This window comes from Narcine bancroftii, chromosome 3 (genome assembly GCF_036971445.1).
Source record: "Narcine bancroftii isolate sNarBan1 chromosome 3, sNarBan1.hap1, whole genome shotgun sequence".
In the NCBI taxonomy this organism is placed as follows: domain Eukaryota; kingdom Metazoa; phylum Chordata; class Chondrichthyes; order Torpediniformes; family Narcinidae; genus Narcine; species Narcine bancroftii.
Genome location: NC_091471.1, coordinates 343,020,328 through 343,039,506, shown reverse-complemented (window position 1 = coordinate 343,039,506; position 19,179 = coordinate 343,020,328). Strand labels below are relative to the sequence as shown.

General features: G+C 40.7%; 1 long non-coding RNA gene across 1 annotated transcript in view; it reads right to left on the bottom strand.

The window, feature by feature from the left end:
• Nucleotides 1–739: 739 nt before the first annotated feature.
• The window catches only part of LOC138756598 (uncharacterized), a 34,805-nt gene continuing 16,365 nt past the window's right edge, over nt 740–19,179 (bottom strand). The window contains exons 2-3 of the long non-coding RNA XR_011353182.1: nt 10,883–11,093; nt 740–1,433 (exon numbers count right to left, since the gene is read on the bottom strand). This is a non-coding gene — a long non-coding RNA (uncharacterized lncRNA). The remainder of the gene's footprint in view (nt 1,434–10,882; nt 11,094–19,179) is intronic.

Sequence of the window (19,179 nt, the reverse complement as noted above, 5' to 3'; positions counted from 1 at the left end):
GTTAATTTAATGTTTCTCCAACTTCCTACATGATGCAGCAAATCGAAAATTATCTCTGTGTTCAGCTTGAAGATGTCTATCACAATCACCAACTTTTTTTTTCAGGAAACAAACCTTTTCAAAAATTGTTATCCAGCCATTTATATTCTGGATGGATGAAAAGATTTTTCAAATTTTTAAGGGTTTGCCTAATGAAATATATTAATTGTAAGATTCCAAAAAAATGCATTTAGTTATTCCATCAAACAGGAGTAAGGACTGTAAAGAAAGGATAGAGGCAGAGGATCAATTCCTGCACTGTTCAATTATGTGTTATTTTTGATGAAACTGAACCACATATGAAAAAAAATCACTCCATTCCCTGAGGAAACCTGAGGAATAATATAAGAATCCAAAGAAAATAAAGGATTTTGATTATAGAAAATGTCAATCAGTGCAATGAAAAAGAGCCTTTTCTATATTTATGGCGTGCTATTTTTGTGAAATTGTTTTACCCAGTAAATCGAACCATTTGTTCCCTTGTCTCACTGCTACTGATTTTCAGTTGTTGCGATTAACTCTGATGGACCACACATGAGGTGTGTAAAGTGTGGGAAACATGAAATATACCAATATCCAAACTGTGGAATCAGAAGACATTATTTCATATTAAATCTCCAAAGCACTGCAATTTATAATATAGCTGCACAAAGTTGAAATGTCATCAATAAAAATACTTTTATTGATTAGTTAATGGAGATTTGAAAAGGTTTTCTAAAACATAAGTTGTCATTTCACAAATGCTGCCACATCATTACGCCTTTGTCTAAAGGAAACCATTCATATATGCTGTATATACACACAATGGAGAAGGAACACAGAAGCTATCCATCAAGAACTCAGTCGTGCAGTACCAGTAATTGCAACCCTTCCCAGTCACAGGAGACCTAATCACTGCATTCCCATGTCTATTTATTTCCTCAACTTTGTTTTATTGCCGGTTGGTTGGGTTGCCGGTTGTTTGAATTCTGGGGATTTTACTGTATATGCTAATTATCAGAATCAGAAATTATTGTCATGAACATGTCACAACATTTGTGGTTTTGTGGCAGCTTTACAATGTAAATATTGCTATAAGATTACATTTAGAGCCTGTGGGTCTGTTCAGAAATCTGATGGCAGGCGGTTAAAAAGCTACTGCTGGACGTTCATCTTCAGGCTCCTATATCTCCTTCCTGATGGTAGCAGTGTGAAGTGGGCATGGCCTGGGTGGTGAGGGTCCTTGAGGATAGAGGGTGCTCTCTTAAGACACTGTCTCTTGTAGATGTCTTCAAGGGAGTGGAGTGGAGTGGTGCAGGCTGCATTCACAGCGCTGTGGTCTTTTCTTGTCCTGTTCATCGGCACCTCCATACCTGGCAATGATGCAATCAGACAGAATGCTCTCCACGGTGCCCCTGTAATATAAAAACGGAGAACTTTTCAAGAATATTTGGTGATATACCAAATTTCCTCAAACTCCATACAAAATATAGCTGCTGGAAAGCCTTCTTCGTGATTGCATCAACATGAAGACACCCATGAAGCTCCTAAATCTTTCCACTGCTAACCCCTTGATGAGGACTGGTTCATGCCATCTTGATTTCTCTTTCCTGAAGTCCACAATTTTGCTAACATTAAGTGCAATGTTGTTGTTGCTGTGGCACCACTCAACTAGCTGATCTATCTCCCCCCCGTATGCTTCCTCATTGCTTCTACAATTCTGCTAATGACCATAGCGCTCTTGGCAAATTTGTAGATGGCATTTGACTCGTGTCTAGCCACTCAGTCATGGGTGTATTGTGAATAGAGCAGTGGGCTAAGTCAGTACTTGTTTCTCGTATAAACACAATGCTGGAGAAACTCAAAGTCAAAGAGTATCCTTTATACACCAAAGGTGTATAAAAATACATAACTGACGTTTCAGGCTTGAGCCCTTTATCAAGGTATGGAAAATATCGGGAGGCTTCTGAATAAAAGAATGGGGGAGGCATGGTCACAAAGGCAGGAGGTAATAGAGGTGGAGATGGAAGGGAGGAGACAGCAGAGAACAAGGGGAGGAGGGATGGCTGGGTGAATAGAGAGGGAAGGGGGGGAGAGGAGAGCATTTTATTCGGGTGCCTGCCAACATTTTTCCATACCTTGCTAAAAGGCTCAAGCCTGAAACGTCACATGTCATTTTACCATAAAGGACACTGTTTGACTGGCTGAATGCCTCCACCACAGTGTCTGAAGATTTTCATGTTTTATTCTTGTTTCTCTACCCCTTCAAAAATATGAGTCAAAATCAATTTAAATTTCTCAAATTTATAGTCAGTATTATAATGGAGAGCATAGCAGAGTCAAAAAGTAATGTTAATCATCTGTAGAAGAATATTGGTTATTTATACAATTTGAAAAACGAATAGAAAGTTAATTTGAATGCTGGCAGATGTAAATTACATTCTACTCACTACTAAGTAAAAAGTAAAATGAACTGCTAGAGTATAAAATAGAGGCAGTGAAATTAGGAGGAGAACATTTTGAAACGGCTTGGGGATCATCGGGACTGAAATATTAATTGTAAATAAAGCAAATAAAATTGAGAATATATGGGCTGTGTGGGATCCATTTATTTTACAGTGCACTGGTTTGAGACTTCATGGAGTATGTACACATGTCTGATTATCATTTTTAAAAAGAGTACAGGGATATTAGAAGGTTGCAGAGAAAAGCCATGAAATTATTCCAAATTAAAGATAAAGGTGGACATTAATTCAACTTGCCATAGACAAGGTTAGTGTAGCGGTCAGGGCAATGCTGTTATAGTGCCAGCAAGCCCGGTTTGGATCTGGAACTGTCTGCAAGGAGTTTGTATGTTCTCCTTGTGTATCTGTCGAGGGGGTTCTTCTAGGTGCTCAGGTTTCCTCTCCCACTCCAAAAATGCATGGGGTTTGTATGTAGGTTAATTTGTGTATTTGGGCGGCACACGGTTGAGGAATGAAAGGCCTGTAATGTGTTGTATCTCTAAAAAAAATCTTGAAATATAAAATATTATAGCAAAGATACATCTTAGAAAAAAAATCAGCCAGTGAAAACAAATTTGAAACAGAATGATTATTGTTTCAAATAATCTACCCATAAAGACAGTATAAATGCATTTAAATATTAAACAAAGCGAGTTCATTGATAAATCTCATGGGATGAAGAATCTTACCTTAATCCCATTGTTCTTGACTTTTTTTTTCTTGCTTTATAACTACATTTGTCTTATTTACAGAGAGTATTTGGTTTGTGAAGGAGAATTGAGTGATAATAAGTTTTAAAGATTTATGTGAAAGGGTAGTAATATTTTACTATTTCGGTTCTGTATTAGGTAATTTTAAGTTTTGAAAGTCTTTAACCATCTTTAACATTCTCTTTTTTCTCTCTTTGTAACCTCGCTCATTAATCTATTGATTAAAATTGAATTTAGCATCACATTGAAATTGCAGAGGCATCAATAGGGACTCATCCAATTCGTCATATTCCTTTTGTCCTGTCCACCTCTCCTCATCCTCTCAGCAACTTAAACACATTTTATCAGTTTCCCATTTGGGATGAAAGGCCTTGATCCTGAAACATAAACATTATAACATTTCTTTTGTGGCACCTGGAGTAATATATTCTGCAATTGCAAGTTTCTTTGAGTTTGAAATATGTTGGTAAGTTCTTCAACGAAGGCTCTTTTCTAATCATAATCATTCAGGGAACAATATACCTTTCATTGCCTGAATAAATTCAAGGGTGTTAAGTCTGGTCGGATATGTTTATTTCATCACTTGCTTCCTCCAGTCAATGTTCATACAACCCACTTTCCCAGAAGCAAGATTTGGTTAATTCTAATAAACCAGGTTCCCAAAGCGGATAGAAAACATCCTCGTTATGATTTTAATTTTCTCCTGGTTAGTTTCGTGGACTATTTTAGAATTTTGTTTATTTAACTCCTGATCATTCCATTAGTAATCTAGAAATTTGAAAATCCAATAGTTCCATACTGTATTGGCCTATTTAAATTATAGGTTCCTGATGAAAGCAAGAATGCAGTTTGGAGTGATAGCTCATCATCAGTTCAGAGTTACTTACTCAGCAACTTTACTGCTTTTGATGAGACAACAGAAGGTCTTCTAAGATGGGGTACACTATAGGTTTTGCCCTGTGTGTATCCAGTGGTGTGGAGCTGTGGCCCCAGTCGAGTAGTCACAACACAGGTATCCAACTAACAAAGTGGAAAATTGCCTAGCTACATCTCATGAACAAAAGAACAGGACAAATCCAATCCCTTTCATTTGTGTTCAATCAATCATCAGCCAAGTGACACAAGTCCTTCTTGCCATGACTATCAAGTGGCAATTACCCTCATGTAACCCTGCTCAATGATGCCCAACTTTCAAAAGTGAGCCATAGGCTAGGTATCTCGCAGTGAATGACTAGGCCCCTGACACAACAATATCTTGTACAAATAAGGAGCATTGTGGAATACTGTTCACTTGGCCTGAATGGTAGCACTGATAACTATCAAGAGGCTCATGTTGATTGGAAGAGGTTGTTTGAAGGAAGTATGTTGAGAAGAGTCCAGGCGATTTATATGCAAGCATAGGGAAGCTTGGAATGATTAGAGAAATTCAAGGTCTGGTCAAGAGCGAAACAGAGACATGGGACAGGTATAAGTTGCTGGGATCAAATCGATACCTGAAGGAGTTTCAAGTACTGAGGAGCAAGCTAAAGAGTCAATCAGGAGGGCAAAAAGGGGACAATAGATGGCTCTAGCAGATAACATGAAGGATAATCTCAAGAGATTTTAATGTACATAATCATCAAGGATCCACACCACCCAGTACACACTCTGTTCTTACTGCTGCCATCAGGAAAGAGGTAGAGGTGCCACAAGACTCGCACCACCAGGATCAGGAAGAGCTGCTACCTCTCCACCACCAGACTCCTCAACAACAAACTCAATCAGGGATTCATTTAAGGACTCTTCACTTGTGCATTTTATTGATTTTCTTTGTTCTCTCTGTATAGCAGTTTGTTTACATTCTTATTTGTTTACAGGTATACGCTGTGTACAGTTTATTTTTTTGCTCTACCAATGAGTGGTAATTATGTCTCCCCCGCAGGAAAAAGGAATCTCAGGGTTGTATGTGATGTATGTACTCTGACAATTGAGCTAAAATGTTGGAGGTCAGATTGCAGCTGTCTCAGAAGTTGGTGAGACTCCATTTGGAGTATTATGTTCAGTTCTGGTCACTGTTCTACAGGAAAGATGGAGAGGGTGCAGAGAAGAAGATTTACAAGGACATTGCCAGGACTGGATCCTGAGCTATTGGGAGAAGTTGAGCAAGCTAGGGCTTTATTCCTGAGAGTGCAGGAGGATGAGGTATCCAAAAATCACGAAAGGAATAAAGATATACAAAATCATGAGAGGAATAGATTGGGTGAATGCAGAGTTTTTTGCCCAGAGTAAAGGGCATTCAGTAGCCAGAGGAAAGAGGTTTTAGGTGAGGGGGGGGAAGGGTAAAGAATAAGGTGGTTTTGTTTTGTTTTTTTTTAATACACAGAAGGTGGTGAGTGTATAAAACAGCTGCTGAAGGAGATGGTCAAGGCAGGCACTTTTGCAATGCTTAAGAAACATTTGGGATGAATACCTGAATAGGATGGGTTTAGAGAAACATGGTCAAATGCAGGCAGATGGGATTAGTCTGCATGTGACATTTTAGTTGGCATGGGCAAGTTGGGCCAAACAGCCTGCTTCCACACTGCATGACTCTATGACCATCCAGAACCAAGCGGGTCATTTGTTTGGCACTCCATAAACCACCTTAAATAGACCCTCCACCATAGGTCAGTGTGGCTACAGTATACATGCTCTACAAAATGCACTGCAATTACTTACCAGGTTAATGTGGAAGCACTCATCAAACCAGTGATCACTATCAGCAAAAAATGGGCATCAGGCTGACGGAGCCACTTCCAACTCTCCACATCAAAAGCCATCCTGATTTGGAAATCTATTGCCAATTTTTAGCATCATTGGAACTTGCTGCCCGACACCACTGTAGGAGTCACACTCCTGTACTTATGTCTGTTCATGGCCTTGTGTACTATCCTGACCACCTGCAGATTGGAGGAATCACTCCTTATTTTCCATCTGGGCACTCTCCAGCCAGATGGCATTAACATTGACCTTACTGCTTTCCACTAAATCTGCTTGCTTTCCCCCCACCCCATCCTTTTCCTGTCTTTCCAGTTCTACCCATCCAGCCATCCCTCCACCCCCTCATTGTGCCGTCCCTTCCCTCCTTTCTCCACCTATCATCTCCTGCCTTTGCCAACCCCTTCCCCCCTACTCTTTTGTTAAGATACCTGCCAGCATTTTCTCATACTTTGATGAAGGGTTCAAGCCTGAAACGTTGGTGATGTATCTTTACCTTTGCTATATAAAGGACACTATTTGACCTGCGGAGTTTATCCAACATTTTGTGTTTTTTTTTTACTAGGACTGAGGCAATTTCTCATGGGCAGTGAAGGAAAAGTCGTCATGAAACACAATGGCTGAAAATGAATAAAAAAATGAATTTGTAAATTTCTTAAACTGAAAGTGACGACGAGAGTTGTTAAAATGAAAAAAGATCAAAAATTCCAAATATGAAACAAGAACCGAATCTCTTGGAGGAACTTAGCAGTTGAACGACGTTATTGGGAGAAAAAGAAGGTTCGACTTTTTCCATCATAGAACAATTTTTTTCACCCACTGATGTTGCTCAACCCTCTGGTTTCCTCCAGCAGATTTTTTTTGCTCCCAGTTCTAGCATCTGCAGTCTGTCATGTGTCTCCCACCTTGCTACTGAATTATGGCAGACATCTGAACGATAAGAAGGGGAGAGATCTGCGTGTTATCAGTTTATTTGTTCAAAACCACTCAGCTGAAGCTGATGGCATGGATGACAGAGGCAATCAATCAAATGTGTTTGTGTGATCCCATCTTCCAATGTCATAAGTGAGAAAGTAACAGAAGCAGAAAAAGATAAGTTATCGCTCCTTTGCTCTCAAGGATTTGTTGGCATTCTGTATAATCTGGTGTTTTCTGAGCTGAACGAACTATTGAAGAATGACATCATCAAAAACTGCATGATTCTAGTGCCTGCTGATCTGTGAAGTTAAATTGGTTCAGGTGTGTCAAAGCGCCAGCAAACAATTGAAAACCCCAAAAGGTCAGCAAGTGATAATCATGCGCTGGCCTCACAGAATGATAAACGTACAGGATGAGCTAGTGAAACCAGGCAACATTCTGAGCAAAATGTGAAAGAAAGCTGGGATTTATAGAATTGAATTCAAATCAATATGTAACTGTGACCTTTCCTTGGTGATTTTCATTGGGTCACAATGTATTCACCAATGCTTACAAGTTCAAATGAATATACAAATAGCAGTTTCCTAAAGCTAGTGGCACAGAGGTATTTTGTGAAATAATGAACTGCGTTTCAAAAATGAAACATTCAGGAGGAAAAAAAAGCAGCAATGCTTTCCGATTCAAATACACAAACCTGTCAGCAAGGCACCGAGAATCAATAAGAAACCAGAACAAAAAGAGAGAAAAATAACTTGAAAGTAAGCGACATTTCCAAAGCCAATCTACCATTGCTTAATTCCTAGAGAAAGCTCAGAATTGTCAAAACAACTGAGCCTCAAAATGACACACATTTTTGTTGTCTAAGAACAACTTCTCTAATTAAGTATTTTTTTAAAAAATGAGACATACAACATGGTAACAGGCCATTTTGGCCCACGAGCCAGTGATGCCTAATTAACCTACAACCGCATTATGTTTTGAACAGTGGGAGGAAACCAGAGCCCCGGGGAAAACCCATGAAGAGAAGGTTCAAACTCCTTACAGACTGTGCGAGATTAGAACACGGATCCCAATCGCTGGTGCTATAACGGCACGGTGCCAACTGCTATGCTATTAAAGGATTTTCATTGCGGCTCCAAATAAGAAAAAGTGAGCAAAGGTTATTTTGCAAGCAAGGAATGTACCTTTTAGATCCACATCCAAACAGAATGAATTGAATATTTTACTCCATATTCAACTCATAAGAATAGATAATCAACAGTTGATAAAAAGAGGGCTTCTCTAAAAGTGTCTGAACATTGCCATTGGTTTAGAAAAGCTGATCAAAGAGAACAAAACATTTTAGCAAAAAATATAAAAGGTGACATTACAGTGGATAAAAAAGAACGAAGATGCCATCCAAAATTAAAAGCAGTGATTCATTTAAACAGAGAACATGACTGCACTTTGGCAAGTCTGATCACCAGGCTGTACTTCTACTCCTGGCGTACAAGCAGAGACTGAGGACCACAGCACCAGTGGTGAAGATGACAAAAGTATGGTCGAGGGAGGCAGGATTGCTTAGAATTAGTGGACTGGACCATATACAAGAACTCATCCATGGACTTGATTGAATATGCAATGGGTGTCACTGACTTCATCGAGACATGCATGGATGAGTGTGTGCCCGTGTGCACATACCAGGTGTTTCCCAATCACAAGCCCTGGATGAATCAGAGATTCGCAACCTGCTGGAGGTGAGATCAAGGGAGTTTAAGGCCGGGGATCTAGATCTCTACAAGTAGACCAGGTATGACTTGCGGAAGGCCATCTCTGAAGCAAAGTGGCAATTCTGGAGGAAGCTCATGTCAGAGACAGATTCAAGCCAGCTATGGCAGAGAGTGCAGGCCATTAAAGTCTAAAAGAAAGAGGCGAACACCATAAATGGCCGTGATGCTTCATTACCCAATGAGCTGAACATCTTTGAGAAAGAGAACGAAACAGTGCCTACTAGAATCTGCAAAGGATGAGGACCCTGTAATATCTGTCTTTGAGGATGACTAGAACATCATTCAAGAGGGTGGACCCTTGCAAGGCATCAGGTCCTGACAGCGTACCTGGCAGGGTACTGAAATTTTGCACCAACTAACTAGCTGGAGTGTTCACAACATTTTCAACCTCTCGCTACAGCAGTCAATGGTTCCCACCAGCTTCAAAATGGCATCCATCATCCTGGTCCTCAAGAAGAGTAGAGTGAACTACCTCAACAACTATTGCCCAGTAGCACCAACTTCAACTATGATGAAATGCTTTGAGAGGCTAGTCATGGACAGAATTAACACGTACCTAAGCAAAGGGCTGGACCCACCTCATTTCACCTATTGTCACAATTGCTCCACAGCAGATGCAACATCGCTGGCTCTCCACTCAGCTCTGGATCACCTCGAAAACCGCAAAGCATATATATGGCTGTTCTTCATCGATGACATCACAACCTTCAACTCCATTATTCCCTCAGTGTTGGTTGAGAAGCTTCAAACTCTAGGCCTCTGCACCCCACTCTGCGAATGGATCCTTAACTTCCTCATCGGAAGACCATAGTTAGTACGAATTGGAAACAACATCTCCTCCTCAATGAGGATCAATACAGTGCACCTCAAGGATGCATGTTTAGCCCACTGCTCTTCTCATTATACACCTATGACTGTGTGGCCAGGCAGAATTTCAATGCTATCTATAATATTTTCGCTGACACCACACTTGTCGACAGATTCACAAATGACAATGAGAAAGCGTACGGGGGGGGGGGGGGGAGGTGGGGAAGATAGATCAGCTTGTTGAAGCTTGAGCTCAATGAAAGCAAAACAAGGAGATGATATAGATTTCAGGAGGAAGTCAGGGGATCACGACCCAGTGCTAATTGAGGGCTCAGTAGTGGAGAGGGTCAAGAACTTCACATACCTGGGTGTTAACATCTCCGAGGATCTGTCCTAGAGCCTCCGTGTTGATGCAATCACGAAGGCGGCTCACCAGCTGCTATACTTTGTGAGGTGTTTGAGGAGATTCTGTATGTCACTGAAGGCTCGCGAAACCGTCTGCAGGTGTACTGTGGAGAGCATTGTGGGTTGCATTGCTGTCTGGAATGGAGGCACCAACTCTCAGGACAAGAAAAAACTCCAGAGGGTTGTGAACTCAGCCTGTGGCATCGGAAGCACCAGACTTAACTCCATCGAGCACATCTACAAGAGGCGGTGTCTTAATAAAGCAGCCCCTATGCATAAAGGACCCCAACCACCCAGGCCATGCCCTCTTCACTCTGCTCTTCCCCGCTGCCACCATATTCATGAAAAATCAATGAACCAAAGATACGTCCTTACTTTTCGGGCACTATTTTGTTATATTTTATTTATTGTTGTAGAAGTGGTTTATATGATGCTGCCACAAAACATCGAATTTCAAGACAATAAATTCTGATTCTATTTTCCATCCTGCAACCACCACAATATCATTTATTCATGGGCATTTTGGACCTGATGATTTCAGATTTCTTGTCAGTGTACATCCATAAAATCACATATATCCTTGAGGTTATTTTTCCTGTGGGCGAGGTAAAAACTGTACTCAATGTAAACATGTAATCAAATAAAGAAATGTAAACAAATTTACTGTGCAATGCAGAGAGAAAAAAAAATCAATAATTAAAAGTGCAAAAGAGTCCTTAAATGGGTCTCTGACTGAGTTTGTTTTGAGGAATCCGATGGTAGAGGGGTAGCAGCTCCTTCTGAAAGTGCTCAGAGAACAAAGCTTTGTCCGAGGTGAAGGATATGCTGGAGATGGTTTCCTGGGGAAGTTGTTGAAGCAGGTTGCTCTACAAACATTGTTAATTCACAATAATTTGTGTTCACGAGGATGGACAAGTCAATGACAAAAATGGCATTGAGCTGGATTTTGCAGCAGGGCAAACGAAGAGGCCACCAGTATTTATGGTATTAAGGAGTATGTCAGAAAGCAACTTACAGCAGTTAGCGCAACGGTATTACAGCACCAGCGACCCAGGTTCGAATCTTGCGCTGTCTGTAAGGAGTTTGTATGTTCTCCCTGGGTGTGCGGGGGTTTCCTCCGGGTGCTCCAGTTTCTTCAAAACGTATTTGTGTTGTAGGATAATTTGGGCATTTGTGGGCAGCACAGGGCCTGTGGGCTGGAAAGTGGCTGTGACCGTGCTGTACGTCTAAATTAAAAATAAATAAAATGAGCAAGTTACTGTCTCATTTGCCCCCCTTCTCCAGCACACTAGTACTGCACTAAGTGAGTTAGTATTCAGCCGTGGGGTTAAGAGACTTAACCTCAATATAAATGGCCGTAAAGGTAAGGACATATTCCCTCCGATTCAAATCTAAATAATTTTTAACAATGCATTAAGATTTCACTGCTGCAAAGCAATGGCCCCCACATTGAAAATGTACTTTCAATAGTGCGGAGTCTCATTTCTTCTGATTTTATTTGTAAAAATTGAAATAAAGTATTTTATTCACCATTTTGACTTTTATCCCCCTTAATTTTTTTTTTGTTGCTTCTTTTTTAAAATTTTGCCCTTAACATAAAATTTGCCATTGAATCTATTTTTCCACTTTCCAGATTTTATCTGGGTTTTTTCGGAATTAATTCTCATTCTGACATTGTGGGGTCCTATAATTATTTGCCTAGTCCATTTAGGTCTCAGACTCATTAAAAAGAGTCCCATAAAGCACAAATCAATAAATCCATTCCTATTCAGAGGTCCTGCTTCCAAAGGACATCCATTAATCTAGCACCCAAGAAGCAAAAGATGACCATTGCCAGTGGTACTTATTCTACCACGATTAAATGCTTTTAAGAAATTGGTTATTTTTAAATTTAGACATGCAACACATTAACAGGCCCTGCTGGTCCACGAGCCCACGCTAATCAAATACCCTGATTAACCTACACCACCTACAAGTTTTGAAGAGTGGGAAGCAACTGACGCACCCACGGGAAACCCACACGGATATGGGGAGAAAGTACAAGCTACTTACAGACAGTGCTGGATTAGCATCCGGGTCATTGACGCTGTAATAGTGTTGGGCTAACTGCTATGCGAACTGTGCCATGTTATTGAGCGAATTAACTCCTATCTCAGGGACGATTTGAAGCCATTTCAATTTGCTTATCGTCAAAACAGCAGATGCCATCTCGCTGGCCCTCCACTCTGCATTAAATCCCCTGGATCACAGTAACACCTATGCCAGGCTAGAGTTCAGCTCAGCCTTCAATATCATCTATACCAGCAAAACACAAACAAACTGATGGATCTGGGTTCTGTTCATCCCTCTGCAAATGGATCCTTGAATTCCTCATTAGCCATTCCTCCCACCTTATTTCAACCTGGTCCATATCCTTTGACACATTTCCTCACTATCCACAATTCTGTCAATTATCAAGTTGTCTGCAAACATACTCAGCAGTCCGACTATATTTTCATTCAGATCACTTCCCTACTCTGGTCACAGATCTCAATTCAGCATACTTCTTCACTGCTATCCTCTGTTCTATGACGAAGACAAATTTGAATCTACCAATGTGCCTTAATCTTCCTCCATACAACTTGCAAGAAAAGTCTGTGGGGAAACTGTAAATATATGAATGCGCATTTCAAGGTCAAAGCTGCAGTGTTTCCTTTTCCTATTAATTTCAGAAGATTCTAAGAATTAATTTTGTATGTTCACTCTATTTGATGAAGTGTTAACATTGATACTTAGGAGTTTGGGACAGGAGAGAACATTACTTTAGAAGTGAATTACATTTGGAGTATCAAATGGATTTAGTTGGAAGAATCTGAGCTCTTAAGTTGGAGGTCTTTCTTGAATTTAGATCAGATACCTGATAAATGTGCATGATATAAATTAATTTTCCAATCCAGTCGAGCTCAAATTGTCTGTTATGCATTGACTCAGATATTGAACTTACAGCACTGTGGTCTATCTTTTTACTCCTGGCACCATTCAAAGAAATGCAGACTTTGTTCTGACAACGGCCAGCATTATTCTTTCAAAGTAACTGACTGGAAATTTGTTCACACAATAAAAGCAAAATGCTGCCATCCAGTTGAATATTTCAGCATAAACTAATCTTGGATGCTTCTCTGGATTGTTTAAAACCCATTGGGAAATTTCTCTCCTCTTTTGCAGCAAGACTTTCTTTAATTCTCCCTAAACTACATTTTCTCATGTTAAACAGCTCCAGGTGATGTCAGCAGTGAGATTTTAGCTGCAGTGAGATTCTTATACTCAGTGATCTGAAACACACCAGTTCTTGTATAATAGACCAGGTTTTACTAACTGTTTGGTTCAAAAGACCAGCCTGCAAACTGTTTTCCTTTTGCTGCAGAAGTCAGGACCATGGTCATCCTCAGATACAGATCTGTGCCTCAACCTAAACTGTTGTGCTTCTTGCTGATTTAAAGGTCACCCAAACTCCACAGAAAAGAAGAGGTTTCATGTCCTATTATTTAAGCCTACAGGACCAGCAGTCTAGGAAAGGAAAAACCCTGGCACAGATGTACAGTACGTCGACAGCCAGAACATTTGGCTATAATCCTGGCCTGGCTGTAGTCTCCTGCACAAGAGAACATACCACAACCCTGTCTTGGATTCCCTGACTCCCATAGTCCTTCCCATTAATAGAGCATCCATTCATTTTAGAAGGAGAATTTATTGTCATGAGTATGCAATGAAATATATTGTTTTGCAGCAGCTTCCACAGTACAAATAATACATTTAAAATCATTAAATGAGTGCAAAAATTAAGAGAAAGTGAGGTAGTGCCTGTGGTTCATTATCCATTCAGAAGTCTCATGGCAGAGGGGAAGAAACTGTCCTTCTGCTGCTGTGTGCTTGTTTTCTGGTTTCTGTGCCTCCTTCCCAATGGTAGCAGAGAGAAGAGGGCATGGCCTGGGGTGGTGGGGGTCCCAGAGGATAGAGGCTGCTTTCTTAAAGACACCGCCTCTTGTAGACGTCCTTGATGGAGTGGACACTGATGCCTGTGATGGTGGCGTTGACCAAGTTCGCAATGCTCTGTAGTTTTTTTCTTTCTCTCATCTTGGGTATTGGCCAAGACAGTGATGCAACCATTCAGAATGCTCTCCACTTGTGGAAATTTGCATCTTTGGTGACATACCAAACCTCAAATTCCTCAATAAGTATTACCGTTGGTGAGCCTTTGTGATTGCATCGATATAGAGGCCCCAGGAGAGATCCTCAGAGATGTTGACACCCAGGATCTTAATAATCTTAACCATTTCTAATGGTGACCCCTCAATGAGGACTGGTTTATGTTTTCCTGATTTCCCCTTCCTGAAGTTCACAATCAGCTCCTTGGATTTGCTAACATTGAGTGCAAAGTTGTTGTTGTGGCATTACTCAAATAGATGATCTATATCCTCGTGATACGCTTCTTCCTTGCTGCCTGTGATTCTGTTGACGACTGTGGTGTCATCAGAAAATTTGTAGATAGCATTTGAATTGTGCTTAGCCGCACAATCATGGGTGTGCAGCAAGTAGAGCAGTGGGCGAAGCACACTTCCTTGATGTAGCCTGTGTTGATCGTCAGTGAGGAGGAGACTTCGTTTATGATTCGTACTGACCTCGATTTTCCAGTGTGGAAGTCAAGGATCCAGTTGCGGGTGGGTGGTGCAGAGGCCCAGGTTTTGGAGCTTGTTGACCAGTACTGAGGAATGGGAGGGTGTTGAAAGCTGAGCTGCAATTGTCGAAGAGTGTTATTGGCAACACACAACTTTACCTGGAATTGTTTTATTTGTAAATTGGAATGTCTATTTAAGGAATTTCAAAGTTGCAGGGCTATGTGCTCACAACTGATAGAAGTTGCAAGGCATCAATAGGGTAAACTGTTGGTGAATTCAATTCTTGCATTTTAGTGCAACTTTCAGAAACAGCTTTGAAGTGACCCTTATGTAGCTTTAAAACAAAATATTCTAGACTGGCTAGTTAAATTAATATTGGCAATGGACATTCATTTATTGGTTGCTTTAGATTCAGAACCTCTGTATGTGCACAGATTCTCCGGATACACTGGTTTGCTTTATTGCTTATTCTTGTGCCTTGTTACCTTTTAAATTTTTTTTTTTCAATTTTTCACACTATGAACTATACTGACCAAAATACACATAAACATTTCCCTCTTGAATATACACAGTGTCATTTTCTCCCTTTCCCCCCCCCCCCACCCACTCAATGTTCAACCTATATGATACATTAAACCCATTAAACAATGTCATCACACAATGAAAATAAACAAGAAATTTGTGTCATCTACTTTTACGCACTGGGTCAGTTCATTTCGTCTTCTTCTCCTTCTGTCATTTTAGGGGGTAGAAGTCCGCGGTAGGACTTCTCTGTTGTTTTCCATGTACGGTTCCCAAATTTGTTCAAATACTATGATGTTATTTCTTAAATTATATGTTACTTTTTCCAATAGAATACATTTATTCATTTCTATGTACCATTGCTGTATTCTCAGGCTATCTTCTGATTTCCAGGTTGATGCAATACATTTTTTTGCTACAACTAATAAATCTTGAAGTCAAAATGACTGAAAATTAATGTGGATTGGCTTGAAATAAGGAATCTGCAAATGCGGTGATTGTCGCTAATTCGCAAAAGAAACTCAGCAGATCCCATGCACAGCACACCCACAGGACTCAAAGACATATTGCCACTGTTTCGGGCCTGCCAGTGAAGCAACAGATGAATATTAAAAAGAGTAATAAACAAGGATGGGTCAAATTTCCCAGGTAATTTAACATATGTACTCTCACTGATATTTTAAATATATTGATGGTAATACAATTTGTGATGCTTTTTACAATTTCACTTTGTGAAAAATGCTGCACCGTCTGTGCATAAATTATAATCAGGAGTATTCAAATTGAAAACTCACTGAGCACTCATGCTTTACATTAGTGATGAAGAAGGTGAAAATTTACGGCTACTTAAATTGATGAAGTCATCAGGGATGTCTACTGATCATTCGACTTTATTGGTGGCATGATGTGTGCAGCTTGTGAGCATGAAGACTCGTGAGCATGAAGACTCAAGCAGATGGAAAGAAGAAATGGCAACACTGCAGATAAAAGACAAACCAAGTATTTGTCAGTGGTTGACAGGACAAGATGCCAGGCCATTGATGCATTTATTACAATAAGGCGAGCTCTCCGTCCAATTGATACATTGAAAGGATGGAAATATTTCTTTACAGATGAACATTAATGAAACAGGGTGAGATAGCTTGTAAATGAAAGGACAATTCTGTTCGTAGAAATTCTGTTTGAATTTACACGATGTTAGCAAATTTACCTCAGAAGGATGATCAAAGTCTGAAGGATGTAACAAGGTCAGGGAGAAATTCCAAAATCGCTTCCACCTAACACGGTCAGCAATTCTAGGAACCCGCAATCAGAGGTCAGGAGAGAGTATGAGCAACTTTTCAGTTGCTTTGAAAAAAAAAAAAAATCGGCAACTTTGATGCATTTCTGGAACGTGTGCTGTGTGTTAAGCTTGTAGTGACAAGCTTGACAAACAATTGACAAACAACTAATAATGTCGACCTCAAGGAACAGGGAAGAAATATTGATTAGTTTAATGGTTTATAAGACATTGATAAAAGAACAAGACTATAATAAATTACGTTAAATATAAAAAATACGATTGCTTGATTTCAGTGTTCATCTGTTGAAATGACCAAGAACATTTAAAAGCTTACAAAATCTGTGATTAGTAAAGGATTACTTAAGGTGGTATGTGGGTGAAAAGAAAAGCACTGTTTTCATCGTACCTAATTGACTCGTGATGTGCCCCAGCTATCTCTTCTCTCACTTCCCACAGCATCCTAGGGTATATCGCATCTGACCCCAATCTTGATGTTTTTAAGAAGATCCAACCCTTAGCCTTCTTAAATAATTAAGTCAGGATTCTGGTGCAACACAGAGACTTAATGTAGAAACAGCATAGACTCTAATATGAAATAAACAATCTGCCATCTATCCCAGAAGATGATGATGGTTCCTTTCAGTCAGTTTGTGGGGTTTGATATGAGGATACCCCACTCCTCAGAAAGGAACAGCATGTCCTTGAATGGATTTTAGGTGAGCAGAGGGTTGCACAAGTCCAGACCCACCCTCTTGACATCCCCTCCTGTATCCAGTGGCGCGATAAGGTCCAAGACAGCTGGCAGGCGGGGAAGAAGTTCTGTTGTAGTGAATGAGCACACCAAGCTTCAATGCAAGGGATGCTCTTTCCACATTCGTTTGCTAGATGGCCGCTGACCCCATGAGAGGGTTCGTCCACCCTTTAACGGGTCTTGTTTTCCATCCTGCAGGGTGTCTAGCCACTCTTCGCACCAGGCAAGCCTGGTGGGAGAGCCGGTTTAGTCGCCGACCACCTGACGGGTAGTACTGGGTTACATGGTACCAGTAGCACTCAGACGAGTGACCTAATGTAAAAAAAATAAAATAAAAATCAGTTACCAGTGAATTCCCCCAAATGGAGAGACTTTTTTTTGCGGGAGTAAACGACAGATTCGAATGGTAAGCGACTACATCTTTCTGTGGGAATGAATTTCCAAACCACTTGTGTTTCAGAGTGACTTCAATTCACTTTGAAGAAGTGTCATATCTCAAATTATGGCAGATGAGTTTCAACATAAGAGAAATGTACAGTGGTACACTTTGGCAGTGGTAACAAACAGGCAGAATACTGTTTGGATGGGGTGAAAATTCAGTCCTCGGATGTGCAAAGGGACGTGGATGACCTCGTGCAGGGAAACCTAAAAGTTAATGACCAGGTGACGTTGGTAGTGAAGAAAGCGAATGCTATGTTGGCCTTCATTTCAAGAGAAATAGTGAACAAGAGTTAAGAGGTGTTGATGAGGCTCTATGGGGGCATTGGTGAGGCCTCATTTGGAGTATTGTGTGCAGTTTTGGGCCCCCTAGCTTAGAAAGGATGTGATGTTGTTGGAGAGGGTGCGGGGGGGGGGGGGGGGGTAACGTACGAGGAGTGTTTGGCAGCTCTTGGGTTGTATTCATTGGAGTATAGGAGAGGAGATCTCATAGAGGCTTTTCATATTTTGAAAAGATTAGATAGGGTGGATGCGGTTAAGAGGTTTCCCTTGGTGGGTGAATTGAGGACAAGGGGTCATAGTCTGAAAATTAGAGGTTATCTGTATAAAACAGAGATTAGAAAGAACTTCTTTAGCCAGAGGATCGTGGACCTGTGGAACTTGCTGCCACATGCAGCATTGGAAGCGAGATCACTGGGAGTATTTAAACAAGAAATGGATAAGTATCTCATTAGTGAGGGCATCAAGGGATATGGGGAAAAGACCGGAAATTGGTTAGTGTAGTTTTACGGAACAAACTCGATGGGCCGAGTGGCCTGGTTCTGTTCCTTGGTCTTGTGTGGTCTCACACTCTACTTTAGGTCAAAAACATTGTGGGTTTTAATTGTGATGATCCCAGATTAGCATTGTTGGGTGTTCTCGTGTATCTGTATATTTAGCCATTTTAACTGCAGGCGTCTTTATTGATCTTGCAGCTTCCAGTGTCTCGGCAGCCAGACCTTAAAGGGGCATATGATATTGCAAGTGGCATTTGTCCAATTGCAGGGAAATTTTCAGCTTAAAGAACAGTTGCAGCAATAATGGAGGGCTGTGTGAAATGCACCCATACTCGATTCCTTTGCTTAGAAGTTACTGTTTTTCGAGAGCAGTCTCAAGTCCAGAGAAACATAATATACCAGGAGATGGCAGGCAGAAAATGTAGCCAATATGGCCCTCTTGCTGATGGTTGTCATTGGATGCACCTGCATCAAACCATCAATGTACCTTGGGTATGTAAACATCAAGTTTCACCATGTTCTGTGGTTCTATCTATCCCCAGTATTGGAGTCGTAGATTCATACAGCATGGAAATAGGCCCTCCAGCCCAACTTGAAGAGTGTGTTTGTCACTGCTCTGATCAGTTTGGCCATGCTGTACCACCTGTCTCTCTTAGAAAGTATGTGCAGTGACCTTTAACCACAGGTCATTCATGCAGTAGTCTGCACAGAATGGCCTTGTTGCCCTATTGGACCGGTCTATGGATAGACGATTGAATGCCTCGTCACCAGAATCTTCGGATATTTTCATGATCTTTTTTGTCTGGACAACAGATAGGCTATCCTGGAAGAGGGTCTAGTGGAGGTAATATCATCATCGATCTTCTTCTGGATTAAAGTGGCCTGGAA